The following is a 16,994-nucleotide window of genomic DNA, read 5'->3' as shown; positions in this document are numbered from 1 at the left end:
GAACTTTGGACTATTAGATTGGCACCGCAATCTAACCGCAGCACTGTTCGTTAAAAGTGATACAACGTGCGGCTTTCCATTTGATCGAGTATTTTATATGATAGCATTGCTTTTAATCGCTACATTCATACTTACGTTTTTGTAATGACCTATGTTGATTTCAGGTTAGGAAAACCACAAAGTCAGTCTTTCTGAGAATCCCGTAGCGAAGCACGGGTACATCAGCTAGTTCTAAAATAAATATGAATTGTCAAAACCTATTACAGGTGTTGTTTAATCCTACAGCATGTCCTAGTGACTTAGAAGAAAGGAGAGGTAGAGGATTAAAAACACACATACGATGTAAAGTACATCCTCTTTATTAATCCATGAGTTAAAGCTTTTATTAAAACCAAGCCATTTAACATACGGTTTATTCTCACGACTTCGAATAACAAGTTAAACTAAATAGTGATCATGATATTTTGTTTTTAGCAGTTCTTCGATGTAGCATCCTCCTTCAATATGCTGTCCTCTGAGATCGCGAAGAAAATACGTAACTGGATTAGTAATCTTAACACTTCTGATTTGAAAAATTTCAGTGCTCCAGTTAGGTGTGTATCCTTTTGCAAAGATAGACTTGTGTTTGCTGATGCGAACAAAATCACCTTCTTTAAGGCGATGGCGACGTGGATCAGCTATTTTAATTGCAAGATGAATAGCATCTATACGAGGTGTATTCCTTGTAACAAGACGTGGCTTTGTTCCGATAGTGCGATGAGGTGTATCGTTGTAGGTAGATAAAAGTATAGGTAGCAGATCAATCCAATGATATGAACTTTGTGATGTAAATTCTCGCCACATCATTGTTTTGAGTGTACATTTAAAGCATTCTACAACACTTGCCTTGAGATTGCTGAACGTAGAGTAGTGCTGAATGCGAAGTAACTTGAGGTAAGAAGAAAAATCCTTGTTGTAAAACTCTTTACCTTGATCAGTTTGAAGAAGCCTTGGGGAGCGTTTCGATTCTTCAACAATATGTTTAAATGCTTCTTTAACTTGAGCTGCTGTTTTAGAACGCACGGGTTGTGCAAAAGCAAACTTCGAGTAGACATCGATAACAGTAAGTAGATACTTATACCCCTTATTACTAGAGGCATATGGAATCATTTCTACTAAGTCTGCTTGCAAGGGATCATCTTTTCCTCGTGTAATAACGCGTCTGCGACAGTAGGTGCGACGTGGTTTATGTAACTCATGTGCGATGTTTATCTTTACAGGTGAGATCTTCTCTTGACGAGCCATTACAAAATAATACCGTCATAACGTAATTCTCTTTCTATTTCTAATATTTCTGATTCGTGACCTGTGTGACCAGCCTCTTGCGATGCTCTTAAAAGTTGTAATCGTTCAACGAGTAAGTTTGGGTCATTCCAGTAAATTACATCCACATACGGCAACAAAGGCTTGTAGATAACATAAAGACTACGTGCAATCGGAAACACCTAAGAAATAAACTCACGAAACTTGTAACTCTTATTTGGATTTACAGCTTCTGTTCTCTTGTAATTACGTCGTGTTGCGTCAGTAGCAAAAAGTATTGCTTTATATTTTTTAAGATCAACTTATAAAATTATAAAATTATATCCTTGTCAGGTATTCGTGAGAAAAGAAGTTCTAAGAGTCCTTTCGTAGGTTTATAGGTAACACCTTTTAGAATGAGTTTGTTGTTATTAATCTTAACATTTGAATTTCCTATCCAGAAACAGTCATCTTCGTAACGAATACCGTAGGTAGTGTCAATTTGTCCTGTAAAAAGTGTTTCTATATAAGGTGCAAAGAGAGACCCATAGGTATCTTGAATAAAAGTTCAAATCAAAATCAAAATCTCTTTATTTGCAAATGAGGTGTCTAACTCGGTGGCGAATGGTACACTAAAATACATTATTGTCAAGCACTAAATATTAAATTAACAAGAGAATAAAATTTTCCTATAATACAATATTATATAATTTACGCTAACAATTTTTTCTATTAAACACACAGCTCATCCTTAATAAATAAACATTGTTTACAAAATTCTACTTAAGTTATAATATCTCCTGTACTACTTACAAATATAGTCATCTGATATACAGTATGTGAAATTACTTTAAATGATACTGTACAACTGGTATAAGATTAAGATTTACATTGCATTTATTAAGTTTTTCTTTTCTTTACCCATTCTGGAACCTAAGTAGCATAACGACCTGCTGCGTCTTAACCAGAGCCCCCTTTTGCCACCACTTTTCAGAGTTCCTGAAGGGCCTTCACAGCTACCGTAGCGGTCCCAGGGCCCTCGAAGTCCCCACTGTACTTCACCCCTACAGGCAGTCCCCTACTTTGGCTGTCCAAACTCCTAAGACCAGGGGATGGAATTAATTTATTCACACACATTCTTTATTTACATTAACCTGCACTGGTCGAATGCCCTCTAACATTTCATTTATTTTCTCTGTTGCTGTTTATTCTCTTCTTGAATATCTGTATAGATTTTGGAAAAGGATCAAACACTACCCCTGGTAAACTATTCCACTCCTTCACACCCCTTGTTGTATGTCCGGCGCTCCCGTCTCGCTCCACCAGCCAGCTGCACGCGCGCCTGTGTATCATTCTGCTAGCTTCGACGCGCAGCCCTCAGTGCGCGTGCCTGACCATCGAGTGTACTATAAATAGGAGCTCCCTGCCTGCTCAATTGCCCACTTGCCCCGGTGTCCAGCTCCAGAATACACCCTACGTCGAGCACGGAGGCTACTCCTCTTGAAAATGTGCTTCGACCAGGTGGACTGAATTTCTGGCAGTACGAGGTCTCACCTCTGGTCACCGCTCCCTTACCTGTTTCCGCTGCCTATGTTCCGTAATTCTTTTACAAGCCATTTTCATTCCCTAACTTATGCAAGCTCCCTTAGTTTCGCTAAGAGGAATTTCTTCAATCAATTGAACTTGCTTTTTAGGAATTCAGGCACTTCAACCAACAAGGACTCTCATGAACATTTATGTTAGTGTGCCAGATAGTTCTCGACTATCAAAGTGTCAATTCACAAAGACTATCTTTTCAAGATAGAAGTGTATATAAAGACTGCAAACCTGTACATATTGTATAAAGACAGACTTTTCTCAAGATTCAATATTCCTTTTTGCTTCAAAATAAATTTCAGTTATTTATGTAAATATTACAAAGTGAAGCAATAAAAGTTGTGTTCTGTAAACTTCAACCTTGGTTACAACACCCCTCCCAATGAATGAAAATTTACCCCAATCGCTTCTGCTAAAATTCCTTCTAATTTTATATTTGTGGTCAGTCCTGCTGATATAGTTATTTTCCAACTGAAGCCTCTCACGGATATCTCCCCATGCTGCTCCTCCTGTATACGCTCTATATAAACCTATAAGTCTAGTTTTCTCCCTTCTCTTACTTAAAGTTTCCCACCCTAGTTTCTTTAACATTTCTGACACACTACTCTTTCTCCAGAAATCCCCTGTTACAAATCTTGCTGCTTTCCTCTGCACACTATCTATTTCTTTTATTAGGTATTCTTGGTGAGGATCCCAAACACTGTTTGCATATTCCAATAGTGGACGAACCATACTTAAGTAACTTTTCTCTTTTAATTCTTTGTTGCATCCTTTAAGTAGCCTCATTATGACATGTAACGATCTGTATGCTTTCCCAACAATGTCATCCACATGACCCTTCCAGTGCAAATTACTTTCAAATCTTACACCTAAGTATTTGCACTTGCCATCTTTTGGGATAACTACCCCATCCAAAGTATATTCAAATTCAGTTTTAAAACTCCTGTTTGTAAATGTTGTAACAGTTGATTCGCCTCCATTAACCTTCATGTTATTCTCTTCAACCCATTGTTGGATACTCTCAAGGTCCCTTTGTAATTCTGAACAATCCTCAATGGTATTTATTTCCCTATAAACAATTATGTCATCTGCAAACAATCTTATTTTTGATGTTATACTGTTCCCTAAATCATTTACGCATATTAAGAAAAGTAACGGACCGATTATACTACCCTGTGCAATTCCCTTCCAAACTTTCTCTTCCTGCGATACGTTAATTCCTACTTTGACTTTCTGAACCCTTGAATTTAGAAATGTTTTTACCCAACGTGTAACCCTTACGTCCAATCCTATTCCCTCCAATTTCTTTAATAATATTCCATGTTCCACTCTATCAAAGGCTTTGGAAAGATCTATGGCTATGCAATCTAACTGGCCACCTGAATCCAACTGATCTGATATGTCCTGCTGAAATCCCACCAGTTGTGCCTCACAAGAAAATTCCTTTCTAAATCCATACTGGCTCCTCATGAACCAATTTTTATCATCACATATCCCTCTGATGTACTTTGATATTAAACTCTCCAGTATTTTACAAACTATACTGGTCAGGCTGATTGGTCTGTAGTTCTCTGGTTTCCTTCTATCACCCTTTCCTTTATAAATTGGTATTATTATAGATTCCTTCCATTCCTTTGGTATTACACTATCATTTATGACATAGTCAAAGAGAAATCTTAAATAAGGCACTATGTACCACCCCATTGTCTTTATCACCTCCCCAGTAATTTGATCACTTCCTACTGCTTTTCCTTGCTGAAGCAGTTGGATTTCTCTGAAAATATCTTCATTTGTGAACGAGAAGCTTCTTTTTTTCCCTCTGTGTCTGCCCCTCTGTAACTTCTGTTTCGGTTTCCAACTCCTGACAATCATCTACTGAATCTCTAAATTCCTTACTAAAGAGGTTTGCTTTCTCAGTATCTGTTAAATAGTGTTCACCCCCTTCTCCCACCATTGTAGGAATTTGGATTCCTTTTCCTTTTTGATTCCTGATATATGAATACAGCTTTTTCCATTTCCCTTTGTGGTGATTACGTTCTTGAAGAATGACATTCATATAATTCTCTTTTGCTTCCTTTTTCACTCTATTCAGTTCCCTCATTAGCTGTTTTCAACTTTCTCTACTCTCCCTACCTTCTTTGATTTTCCTGTTTACTATTCTACATTTTCTTTTTAATTTTCTTATTTCCCTTGTATAATAAGCAGGGTCTGAGGTCATTTTACCCTTCTTAACAGGTACAAATCTCTTCTCTCTTTCCCAAACGATTCCTTTGAATTTAGCCCAAAGTGTATCCACATTACTCCCTTCACTTATCCAACAACTGAATTGTGATTTAAGGTAAGTCCCAAATTCATTAACTTTAGTTTTTCTGTACAATTTCTTGTCTTGTGTGACCCTCCTATTAAGCCTTTTTGGTACCAGTCCTACATCCATTATTACAGCCTTATGGTCACCTATTCCTTCAATTACCTCAGTTTTATCAACAATTTCCCATGGTTTAACCAAGAATACATCTAGTAAGTTATTGAGACGAGTCGGTTCTTGTACTACTTGTGTAAATCCTCCCTCCCAAATTAACACATTTGCCAGTTTCTGTTCATGGGCTTCACTTGCAGCTCCATTCCATTCCACCTCAGGCAAGTTTAAATCTCCCCCAATTATTACCACATCATTTTGTTTTTATGAGTATAATCTATTATTTTCTCAAATATTTCCATGTCTCTTTCCTCTCTTCCAGGACTGTATGTTCCTATAATTCCCACCTCCTTCATATTATCACAAATGAATTTTATCCCTAATATTTCATCCCTTTCATCGGTAAACCATTCATGTGAACAATATGTTTCCTTCACCAGAATAAACACCCCCCACCCTTTTTATCTCCTCGGTCTCTACGATAGACTGTGTACAATTCTGGAAATACTTCTCTATTACCCGCCCCTTCTCTCAACCACGATTCCACTCCTATCACCACATCAGTCTCATAAGATTCCATCAATGTACCGAATTTTAATTGTTTATTTACTACACTCTGACAGTTTACCAAGAGCAATCTCAGACCCCCTTCCTCCCTAAAAATTGACTGTTGCAATTGGGTAACTTGAAATTCCTTAATTTCCTGAGTTTCATTTTCTAGTTGGCTGAGCCAGCTTGAAGTACAGCTGCTCTTTCTACTAGTTTTCCTGGTCAGTATTATTACTCAAGGGAGTTGCCTTTTTTTACAGTACATATCTTATGATTAATAAAATCTAGAACAATATTTGCTATCTTTCGTTTACCTGAATTGTTTAGATGAAGGCCATGCTTTGTGTAACTGTCTCTCGAAACTGCTGCTATCAATTACCTTTGTATTACAAAAATGTTTACAAAGTTTAACCATATCTGTATTGACTTTGTCCACTTCAATGTTCACACACGAGTCTCTAATCAAATCATGCCTGTGGGGCACGTTCACTACAAAGATGTTAGTGTGAGTCAGCTTACCTAGTGTACATTTAAGTTCAGAAATAACATTCTTAGCGTCGTTGTGAGCTACGTCGTTCGTCCCGCCGATGATCACTACTGCATCACGACTTCCGAGATTTCTTGCCGCCTGCTCCGTGTTTTCCAATACCTTCTTCATTGGGGCCCCAGGATAGATGACTGCCGATGCTGCAATATCTTCATTGACCATTTTCTCCGCAATTCCCCTCGCCTGGCTATCACCAAATATAAGATTGTTCGACGCTTTCGCCGGTGCACTGTGTGGGAGTTTAGGCCTAACTTTGCCGCTTCTCGTAACGGATTTTGCGCTATACGTTTGACTGCTTCCTATACGGATACCTTGCGTATCGCTTACTTCCCTCAGGGCTGAAAATCTATTTTTGGTGTCAATTACAAAGTTGTCCTTATTAAACTGTACACTTTTCCTCCTAGAATCTGAAGCAACCTGACACCAGGCGCTATAATTCTCGGAGCCACCTGTGTTCTGAGTGTTTACTGGTACCGGTACTTTCGATTCCAGTAAACGTACCTTTTCCTTTAAAATCTCATTCTCCGCTTTTAATGCTTGTAAATCCTGTTGCAATAAAGAGAGAATTACAAGTACATTATCATTACATCCATCCTCCAAGTAATGAGACGCCAGCGATTCGTTGACCGTTGTAGGCCTAGGTTTGCTACCGCTATTCAAATTGCTCTCGCCACAGCTAACACAAGTCCAAGTGTCTTCATTTTTAGCAAAACCAGCACTACATATACACTCAAAATGGCACCAAATTAAACACTTTTCACACTGGATACCATTCTTCACTCGCTTCTTGTTTACACCACATTTATTCCCGAATATTTCGCAAGAGAACCGGGAGCTATCTTCACTTACATCCTTCGCTGACGCCATCTTGTACCAGAAATGCTCTGGTGTTATCATAACCTCAGACAAATATGGTAGATTTTGCGTCGATGTAGTAGGTGTTTCAGCAATAACATCTGTAGTTAAAAACTCAACACGCTTAGGTGGTGATGTATCATTAAGTTCTTCTTCCTGATCTTCCTCTTCCTCTTCTTTATCTACATCCTGCTTCTCCTCTTCCTTACGTTGTTCATGCTTTTCTTCTTCTTCATGCTTCTCTTTATGATATGATGATTGCATAGAAGCAAAACTCGAAGTAGACTGCGGTAGTGAAGTAGAATTAAAAATTTCTTTGAGTGGTGTACTTAGTTGTGTTTTTAAAAATAAATCCGTGTCTGCTTGAATACGATTAAGCTCTTTAAATTTCCGTCGAATATAGTTTCGAGCTTGGATGCTATGTTTTGTAATCTCCTTGCTAGATGTTAACATGATGATGGTTTTTAATCCAGTAGTTACTGTAATTCTGTGTTAATGCACAAAAAATGACCGAAACCGATGCGATATCGTCAGGGCTGAACATCACTTTCTTTATCAATAACTAAAAAGCTGTAACGGTGTAGTGACCAACATTTAGCACACATACGTTTAAAGTCATCGAATGTCATATCAGTGTTAACATGATCGTTATACACAGGTCGCATGTTGCGCTCATCTTGCCGAAAAAGCACAATAACATTTGCGTTGTCGCGTATCAACTGCTTAGGCACACGAGAATAGGTTTGACACAAATAGATCCAATCAACATATTTATGCCGTCCCATACTAAAGAATGCACGAATAACGTTTTGCTGTTCTATTGCGACATCATCAAAGATCATAAGAGAATTAGGAAGCACATCGTCTGGTGATGGCACTTGCTCAAGTGAATTAAATTTAAAATATCTTATTCCATCTTTAAGTAGATCGTGCATTACAGTTTGTAGAATGGTATATAGCGGTTGATAGAGTGACTTTGCAAAAACGTAAATATTCTCGAAGCGTATACCATTTACAGAAGTAATAAGTGTAAGTAAAAGATTTGTTTTCCCGCATCCCGATGGTCCTGATATAATACATCGAACAGTAAAAGGAAACAACGTTCCATGACGTTTTCTTGTAGTTGTACTAGAACTAGGTAAGAGATGTGGTACAATGTCGGTAACAGGTAGTGTGTCTTGCTGCTTTATAATCTTCATGATAACTGAATCATAAAGTAGGTAATAGTAATATATATATTAAACGAAACAAGAGGTAACGGTGAGTTTAATATTTGCTCTTGACTAGTAAAGTCGTGTACAGCATGGTAATAATTATAATAATAATAATAATCGTATGGCCTCAGCTGCCGTTTTGCAGACATTTCGATTTGACGCCATCTGGCTGTCTGCTCGTCAATTTCGACGTTCCGGTTTACTCTGTCTGCCATCTAGCGGACCTAGAGTAAACCGGATCTCTCTTGGGCGTCTATGGCTGAGATTGAATTAATTTTGTCGGGTAAATACCAAATGTATCACCAGAGATCTTTTACATGCCGACACCGTACGACATGGAGTGTCGAATGGACTTTTTTCCGCCCTTCAAAAATCCGACTACCTCTGCCGTGTTCGAACCCGCTATCTTGGGATCCGGAGGCCGACACTCTACCACGGATCCACAGAGGCAGCTTACAGCATGGTGAAACAACGATATCCAAACGACATGAAGAAGAAGAAAGCAAAACCTGTTGGATGGAAAGATGTTATAAAGGCTGCGCAAAAAGCTATTCGAGGGGAATACAACCCTCCTGTAGCTATTACTAAGACATTACGCGCAGCAAGAGCGAGAATTTCTCCAAAGTGCTGAGCAATACTGTATTTAGTAAACGTGCACGATTTTACCTGTACCAAAACGAGGAGGATTTCTTCCTGCGCTGTTTGCTGGCCTAGCAGCTTTAGGGTCATTGCTAGGTGGTGATAGTGCTGTAGCGAGAACTGTTAAAGCTGTAGAAGAAGCGAAACAAGAGTTGAAAGAGAGTGAACGTCATGACAAGACAATGGAGGCAATTGCATTACGAGGCAAAGGTGTGCACATGAAGCTAGCACCATATAAGAAAGTGCTTCGTATCTACATTTCTCCAAAAAAACGTCCACTGAATGCACTGCCACATCGAGTTCTAAAGCATGATGAAGTTTTTACGTTTGATAAACAACTAGGAATTCATTATTTTCGAGGTGTGTATATGCGCGATCAACTACCAGCGCGCCCACGTGAACGTGAAGGTGCCGTAATTAACATGGACAACAGTCGTGGACCTGGAACTCATTACGTTGCTTATGTAAAACGTAAATCTAAAGTATGGTATTTTGATAGCTATGGAGACTTACCTCCTCCTTTTGAGCTCATACGTTATTTCGGAAGCAGTGCAGACATTGTTTACAATAAAAGCCGTGTGCAAAACTTTAATACTCGCATGTGCGGACGATTATGTCTTATGTTCTTATATCAAACCCAGACAGTAGAAAAAGAGCATTAGTGTCTACGTGATGACATATAGTGAAAGAACGTTTGCTGTACGTGGAGAAGGACCTAAAACAACCGTCTAATTTAATCCGCCAATCGAACTTGGCTATCAGCGCATAGTCTTGGAATAGTATCGTTTGAAAGCTACAATAAAATCTATAATGTGCGTGATGGTGTAAACAAGTTCTATTACGATGAGTATGTGCTAACACTACCCTCAGGTAGTTATTCAGTAGACGATATTCATGACTATATTGAAAGTACGTTAATTGATCAGTTTGGAGAAGATAGTTTTAGTAATCATAATTACAAGTTCTCAATCACTATAAGCAACATTACACATAAATGTGTTATTGTATCATCATTTAAGATTGACTTCAAACACAACCTGATTCGATTGGACCATTGCTTGCTTGCTTACGAGTCTGATCAACCTATAACACTCTTCGATGATTATCATGTGAACATTACTTGTAATATTATTACAGACTTGAAAAGTAATCTACAACCTTCGCACGTTCTGCACGACTTTATTGTTACAGGGGAACGTGGATATACTATTTGTGAGAAGCCAGCAGTATTTCTTTATCATCCTGTGTCTGTAAAACTCATTAGAAACATTACTCATAGACTTGTAAATAAGCATAATCAGCTTATTTATTTAGATCGACACGCGTACGTAGCTAACAAACTACATCTTAAACCAGTATGAAAAACATCTATAAAACACGGTGTACATTCCGAAGACATACTAAATGTGTGCAGAGACTCATCGAGTTAACAGATACCCATAAGCAGATACACCAAGATTTAGGATATACGCTACCAAAACAGAATGGAAGAAATGCTAGATATTACGAATACAGTAGAAACTCGTGAAGGTGTAGTACGAAGTAAGCTTCATTCCTATCAACCTTTTACGTTTGGATTAAATAACAATGATGAAATTCATTTTATTATTAATCAGCAAGATGTATACAACTTACCACACGAAAGCTACCTCTATATTGAAGGACGACTAGAAAAGTCGGATAGAAGTAGACCAAGCACATCACAATTAAACAACCATGCTCTAGCTTTTCTCTTTTCTGAAGAGCGATATGAAGTAAATAATGTTGAAATAGATTGAACGAAGAATGTTGGTATTACAAGTGCAATGAAACTCTACCCTTCTTTCTGTGATGAAGAAAGTAATCTTTTGCGGATGGCAGGATGGTGTCCGAAAGCTACTAACAACTGGATGATTTTTTTGCTAGGGGCTTTACGTCGCACCGACACAGATAGGTCTTATGGCGACGATGGGATAGGAAAGGACTAGGAGTTGGAAGGAAGCGGCCGTGGCCTTAATTAAGGTACAGCCCCAGCATTTGCCTGGTGTGAAAATGGGAAACCACGGAAAACCATTTTCAGCGCTGCCGATAGTGGGATTCGAACCTACTATCTCCCGGATGCAAGCTCACAGCCGCGCGCCTCTACGCGCACGGCCAACTGGCCCGGTAACTGGATGAATAATGAGGATGGAACTTTTAAGGGTGTGTTATCACTAAAACATATTTTTGGCTTCGCAGAAGACTTTACACGTATTATAATCAACGCAAAACAAGAGCTTATTCTAATCCGTGATCGAAGTGATTACAATTTTCTTAAAGCAGTAGAAACACCAGTAGAATCGAAAATTACACTTCATCGTATACTGTGGAGGATTCCGCACGTAACCTTATCTGATCGTGAAAAACTTCGATTGCTCAAGGTTGCAGAAAATGATACACCATTATCTATACGTTTTCGAAGTTGGGAACTGCATGAATATCCTGTGTTACCACCTACAAACAAGCATAGCTGGGCTCTTAAAACTTAACGTTTTACTGAGAAGCCGTTGTATATTATTTTTGGATTTCAAACTAATCATAAATTCAATCACGAAAAAGATAGCTCACTATTTGATCACTGCAAATTAAGACATGTTAAACTATATCTCAACGGAATTACGTATCCCTACGAAAACATAGACATTAACTTTCAGAAAAATAAATTTGGGGTGCTCTATGACATGTTTTGTAAATTTCAATCATCGTATTATCAGAAAGAAGGTCGTCCGCTGTTTACACCTCAAGAATTTGAAAATAAATCACCGATTTTAGTTATAGACTGCTCTTATCATGAAGAATCTATAAAAGAATCTCCAGTTGATATTCGTTTAGAATTCGAAACATCTGAAAACATTCCTGCTAACGCAGCAGCCTATTGTCTTATTATTCATATAAGTGATGTTACTTACCATCCGCTAACGAATATTGTTACGAGACTATAAATAAGGATAACTCTTTATCATTAACATTAGTGTGTGCTTCGACATAGTACACTATGGAACAAAACTCTAAATGTGCGTGCTGTTTGCATGCTCATACGCAACATCTTATTTTATCTTACACGAGTAAGTGAGGCTATTAAGATATTCTATACACATGGAACGTCGATGCCGAAACATCTTATTCAATACTTACCACCAGGATTTTTATCTACGTACGCTGCCTCTTACGTACATAATTTTTGGGACATCCTTCCTCTACACAGTAAGATGTCGATCGAAGTAGCTTTATGCAGAACTTGTCAACGACATTACAAGCATCGGGGAGAAAATGGTGGTGATGATTGGGATGGACCAAATCCGAGGATTGAACACTGTACACAGTGTATGAATGAACTTTCTCTAGTACCTCATGATGATGATGATGATTCAGAAAAGGAATAACAAGGTAAGAAGTGTATAATCTTCTCGCCAAAGTATAACATACTTAGTATAATATATTTCTAAATGTATTGTTTAATTTGAATGCTGCAGGAGGCATTTTAGAAGCATACTGCAAAACGTTGTTAAGAAGCATACCAACCTTGTCAGCAGCAAAACGAACACTGTTGTAGTGCAGTGTAAATAAATATTTGATCGCATTCAAAATGTTGTACTTATTTCATTCCTTACGCCTACTTAATCTTAAGAAAACGATCAAGTCTAAACATGCACAGTGACATCATCACTGCAGCACGTGCTTACTCTAGCTATCCCGATGCACGTTTAAACTTGTTCGATAAAGCTATGCCTTAACAGAAGAAGATGCTATAACAGCCACCGCCATCTTGTGTAGTAGCCTCTAAATGCTAATTAGCGATGTAGTAGCCGTAAAGATAGCAGCACGGTACTCTGTTGAATAAAGATGGCTGCTGTCAAAAAAGCACGTAGAATTTTTTAAATTGTCCGCCACCACATTTTAAATGTAAGTAGTTAAAGAGTGCAGCACCGAGGTAAGCGATGTAAGATGGCAGTAGCTAGAGATAGCAGCACGGTGCTGTGTTGATTAAAGATGGCAGCTGGTCAAATAGAATTTTTCAAATTATCCGCCACCACTTTTTAACTAAAGAGTGCAGCACTGAGGTTTGCGATGCACGATGAGAGCTGTTAAAAAATCACGTGGATTTTAAATTACCAGCAGCGTCGTAAAGAGGGCAGCACGAAGGTTATCGGTGCAAGATGGCGGATGACAGCTGTCACGTAGAAATTGCCCACTACTACGATAAATATAGCAGCACGATGCTCTACTGATTAAAGATGGCCGCATCAAATCGAATTTTTCAAATTGTCCGCCACCACATGTTAAAGGTAAGTAGCTAAAGAGGGCAGCACTAAGGTTAGCAATGCAAGATGGCGGATGACAGCTATTACGTAGAAACTACCCACTACTGCGATAAGGATAGCAGCACGGTGCTCTCTTAATTAAAGATTGCAGCTTGTCAAATAGAATGTTTCAAATTATCCGCCACCACAATTCAAAGGTATGTAGGTAAAGAGGGCAGCACGGTGCTCTGTTGATTAAAGATGGCACCTTGTCAAATATAATTTTTCAAATTGCCCTCCTCAAAGGTATGTAGCTAAAGAGGGAAGCACGGTGCTCTGTAGATTAGAGATGGCTGCTCTTTTCCCGCTACTACGATAAAGCTACCAGCACGGTGTTCTGTTGATTAAAGATGGCTGCTGGATACAATTTCAAACTGTCTCACCATATTTCAAAGGTATGTAGCTAAAGAGGGCAGCACAGTGCTCTCTTGATTAAAGATGGCAGCTTGTCAAATATAATTTTTTTAAATTGCCGCCACCACATTTCACAGTTATGTACCTAAAGAGGGCAGCACGGTGCTCCCTTGATTAAAAATGGCAGCTGTATATTTTTTTCAAATTATTACTTAAATATTAAAACAGAGGACATGTTTCGTTCATATTCTGAACATCTTCAGCCATAAATATTCTTACATGGTTAAATGGTAACACTGTTTTAGAACTTACACTTTTGGTTTGACTTTGACAAACTTATCCTTAATGAGCTTTGGAAAACCTCTTAAATATTAAAACGTTTGTATATTACGTCGTCTTATAGAAAATAGTAATGAAGTTTCAACCTTTAATACCTAATTCTAATATTTAAAATACAATGTCAATACATTTACAATCTGTTGAAGTTGCTTAATGTTTTCAAATTATTCGTTATATACACATTCAAGTATTTTGTTACAACTGGTGTAACTTTTCACATATTATACTGTATGGAATTGGAATCTTAATACACTCAAAACAGCAGAGGTTAGGCTTCAATATTATACTATATTATATTATTATTATTATTATTATTATTATTATTATTATTGTTGTGCTTTTACAGCCACATTGGACCAATGTAGTCACTTTCTGTCCAGTCTTCTATGATGTTTTATGTTTCTTTCTTTTCTGTTCTTATATATTATATTATTATATATTATACTATTCCATAAAAGTGACAAAACTGATGTGCACTGTTGATTATAGGTTATGAAATATTAAACTTCAAAATTTGTCAAATTCACAAATTGCTTGTAGTTTCGACCAGTGTATAACAGGGCAATCATGCAGAAGTAAGCAGGGACTCTGTCAACTGGCGTTGAACAAGCTTTGGTGACATGCAAATGGTCATTTCATCAAAGTTTACATAAGAAAGTCTATTGACATATTCTTTATCCTCCTGCCTGCATTTACTCTAGTGTACTCAGCTGTTTGACTGCTGCTTGTCATTCTACATGTCAATATCTCCATAACGGTTGGTGTTGTAGAGCCTTAAAACATGGATTTCCCATAGGGCTTACCGAGTTCTGTTCTTTGCGTCAAGGGCTTAGAATGAGCTTTGTCTTGTCCTTGTTCGACAAATTTGTTTTCGCCCATATTTGGGACTCCTTGGAAACAACTTGGAGAACGAAATGGAATTCAATGGGGAGCTATCAATATTAATGGGGCTTATGGAAGAAAGAAGGTAGAACTGGCTGAGTCAGCAAAGAGGATGCATCTGGATGTGCTAGGAGAAAGTGATATTCGGGTAAGGGGAGATAATGAGGAAGAGATAGGAGATTATAAAGTGCACTTGACGGGTGTTAGAAAGGGAAGGGCAGAGTCTGGGGTAGGGCTCTTTATCAGGAATACCATTGCACGCAACATAGTTTCTGTTAGGCACGTAAATGAGCGAATGATGTGGGTAGATTTGTCAGTGGGAGGAATTAGGACAAGAATTGTGTCCGTGTATTCACCATGTGAGGGTGCAGATGAGGATGAAGTTGACAAGTTTTATGAAGCATTGAGTGACATCGTGGTCAGGGTCAACAGCAAGGATAGAATAGTGCTAATGGGCGATTTCAATGCGAGAGTTGGGAATAGAACTCAAGGATACGAAAGGGTGATTGGGAAATGTGGGGAAGATATGGAAGCTAATGGGAATGGGAAGCGTTTGCTGGACTTCTGTGCTAGTATGGGTTTAGCTGTTACGAATACATTCTTCAAGCATAAGGCTATTCACCGCTACACAAGGGATGCTAGGGGTACCAGATCCATAATAGACTATATCTTAACAGACTTTGAATTCAGGAAATCTGTTAGGAATGTACGAGTTTTTCGCGGGTTTTTCGATGATACAGACCACTATCTGATCTGTAGTGAACTACGTATCTCTAGGCCTAGGGTAGAGAAAGTGAAATCTGTCTTCAAATGAATAAGGCTAGAAAGTCTCTAGGACGAGGAAATTAGACAGAAGTACATGGATATGATTAGCAAGAAGTTTTGAACAGTAGACAGTAAGCAGGTTCAGGATATAGAAAGTGAATGGGTGGCATACAGGGATGCTGTAATAGAAACAGCAAGGGAATGCCTAGGAACAACTGTGTGTAAAGATGGGAAAAGGCGAACATCTTGGTGGAATGAGGAAGTGAGAGCAGCCTGTAAACATAAAAAGAAGGCTTATCAGTAATGGCACCAAACAAGGGCCAAGGCAGACAGGGATTGGTACGTAGATGAAAGAAACAGAGAGAAACAAATAGTTGTTGAATCCAAAAAGAAGTCAAGGGAAGATTTTGGTAATAACCTGGAAAGGCTAGGTCAAGCAGCAGGGAAATATTTCTGGACAGTAATAAAGAATCCTAGGAAGGGAAGGAAAAAGGAAATGAACAGTGTTTTGAGTAATTCAGGTGAACTCATAATAGATCCCAGGGAATCACTGGAGAGGTGGAGGGAATATTTTGAACATCTTCTCAATGTAAAAGGAAATCATCATGGTGGTGTTCCAAACAGCCAAGCTCATGGGGAGGAGGAAAAGGATGTTGGTGAAATTATGCTTGAGGAAGTGGAAACGATAGTAAATAATCTCCATTGTCATAAGGCAGCAGGAATAGATGAAATTAGACCTGAAATGGTGAAATACAGTGGGAAGGCAGGGATGAAATGGCTTCATAGAGCAGTAAAATTAGCGTGGAGTGTTGGTAAGGTACCTTCAGATTGGACAAAAGCAGTAATTGCACCTATCTATAAGCAAGGGAACAGGAAGGATTGCAACAACTATTGAGGTTTCTCACTGATTAGTATACCAGGCAAAGTTTTCACTGGCATCCTGGAAGGGAGGGTGCGATCAGTCGTTGAGAGGAAGTTGGATGAAAACCAGTGTGGTTTCAGACCACAGAGAGGCTGTCAGGATCAGATTTTCAGTATGCGGCAGGTAATTGAAAAATGCTACGAGAGGAATTGGTAGTTGTGTTTATGTTTCGTAGATCTAGAGAAAGCATATGGCAGGGTACCGAGGGAAAAGATGTTCGCCATACTGAGGGACTATTAAGATTATTAAAATTAATCAAAGGCATTTATGTTGACAATTGGGCTTCAGTGAGAATTGATGGTAGAATGAGTTCTTG

Source organism: Anabrus simplex, chromosome 5 (genome assembly GCF_040414725.1).
Source record: "Anabrus simplex isolate iqAnaSimp1 chromosome 5, ASM4041472v1, whole genome shotgun sequence".
Classification (NCBI taxonomy): Eukaryota; Metazoa; Arthropoda; class Insecta; order Orthoptera; family Tettigoniidae; genus Anabrus; species Anabrus simplex.
Note: the sequence above shows the minus strand (reverse complement) of the source record.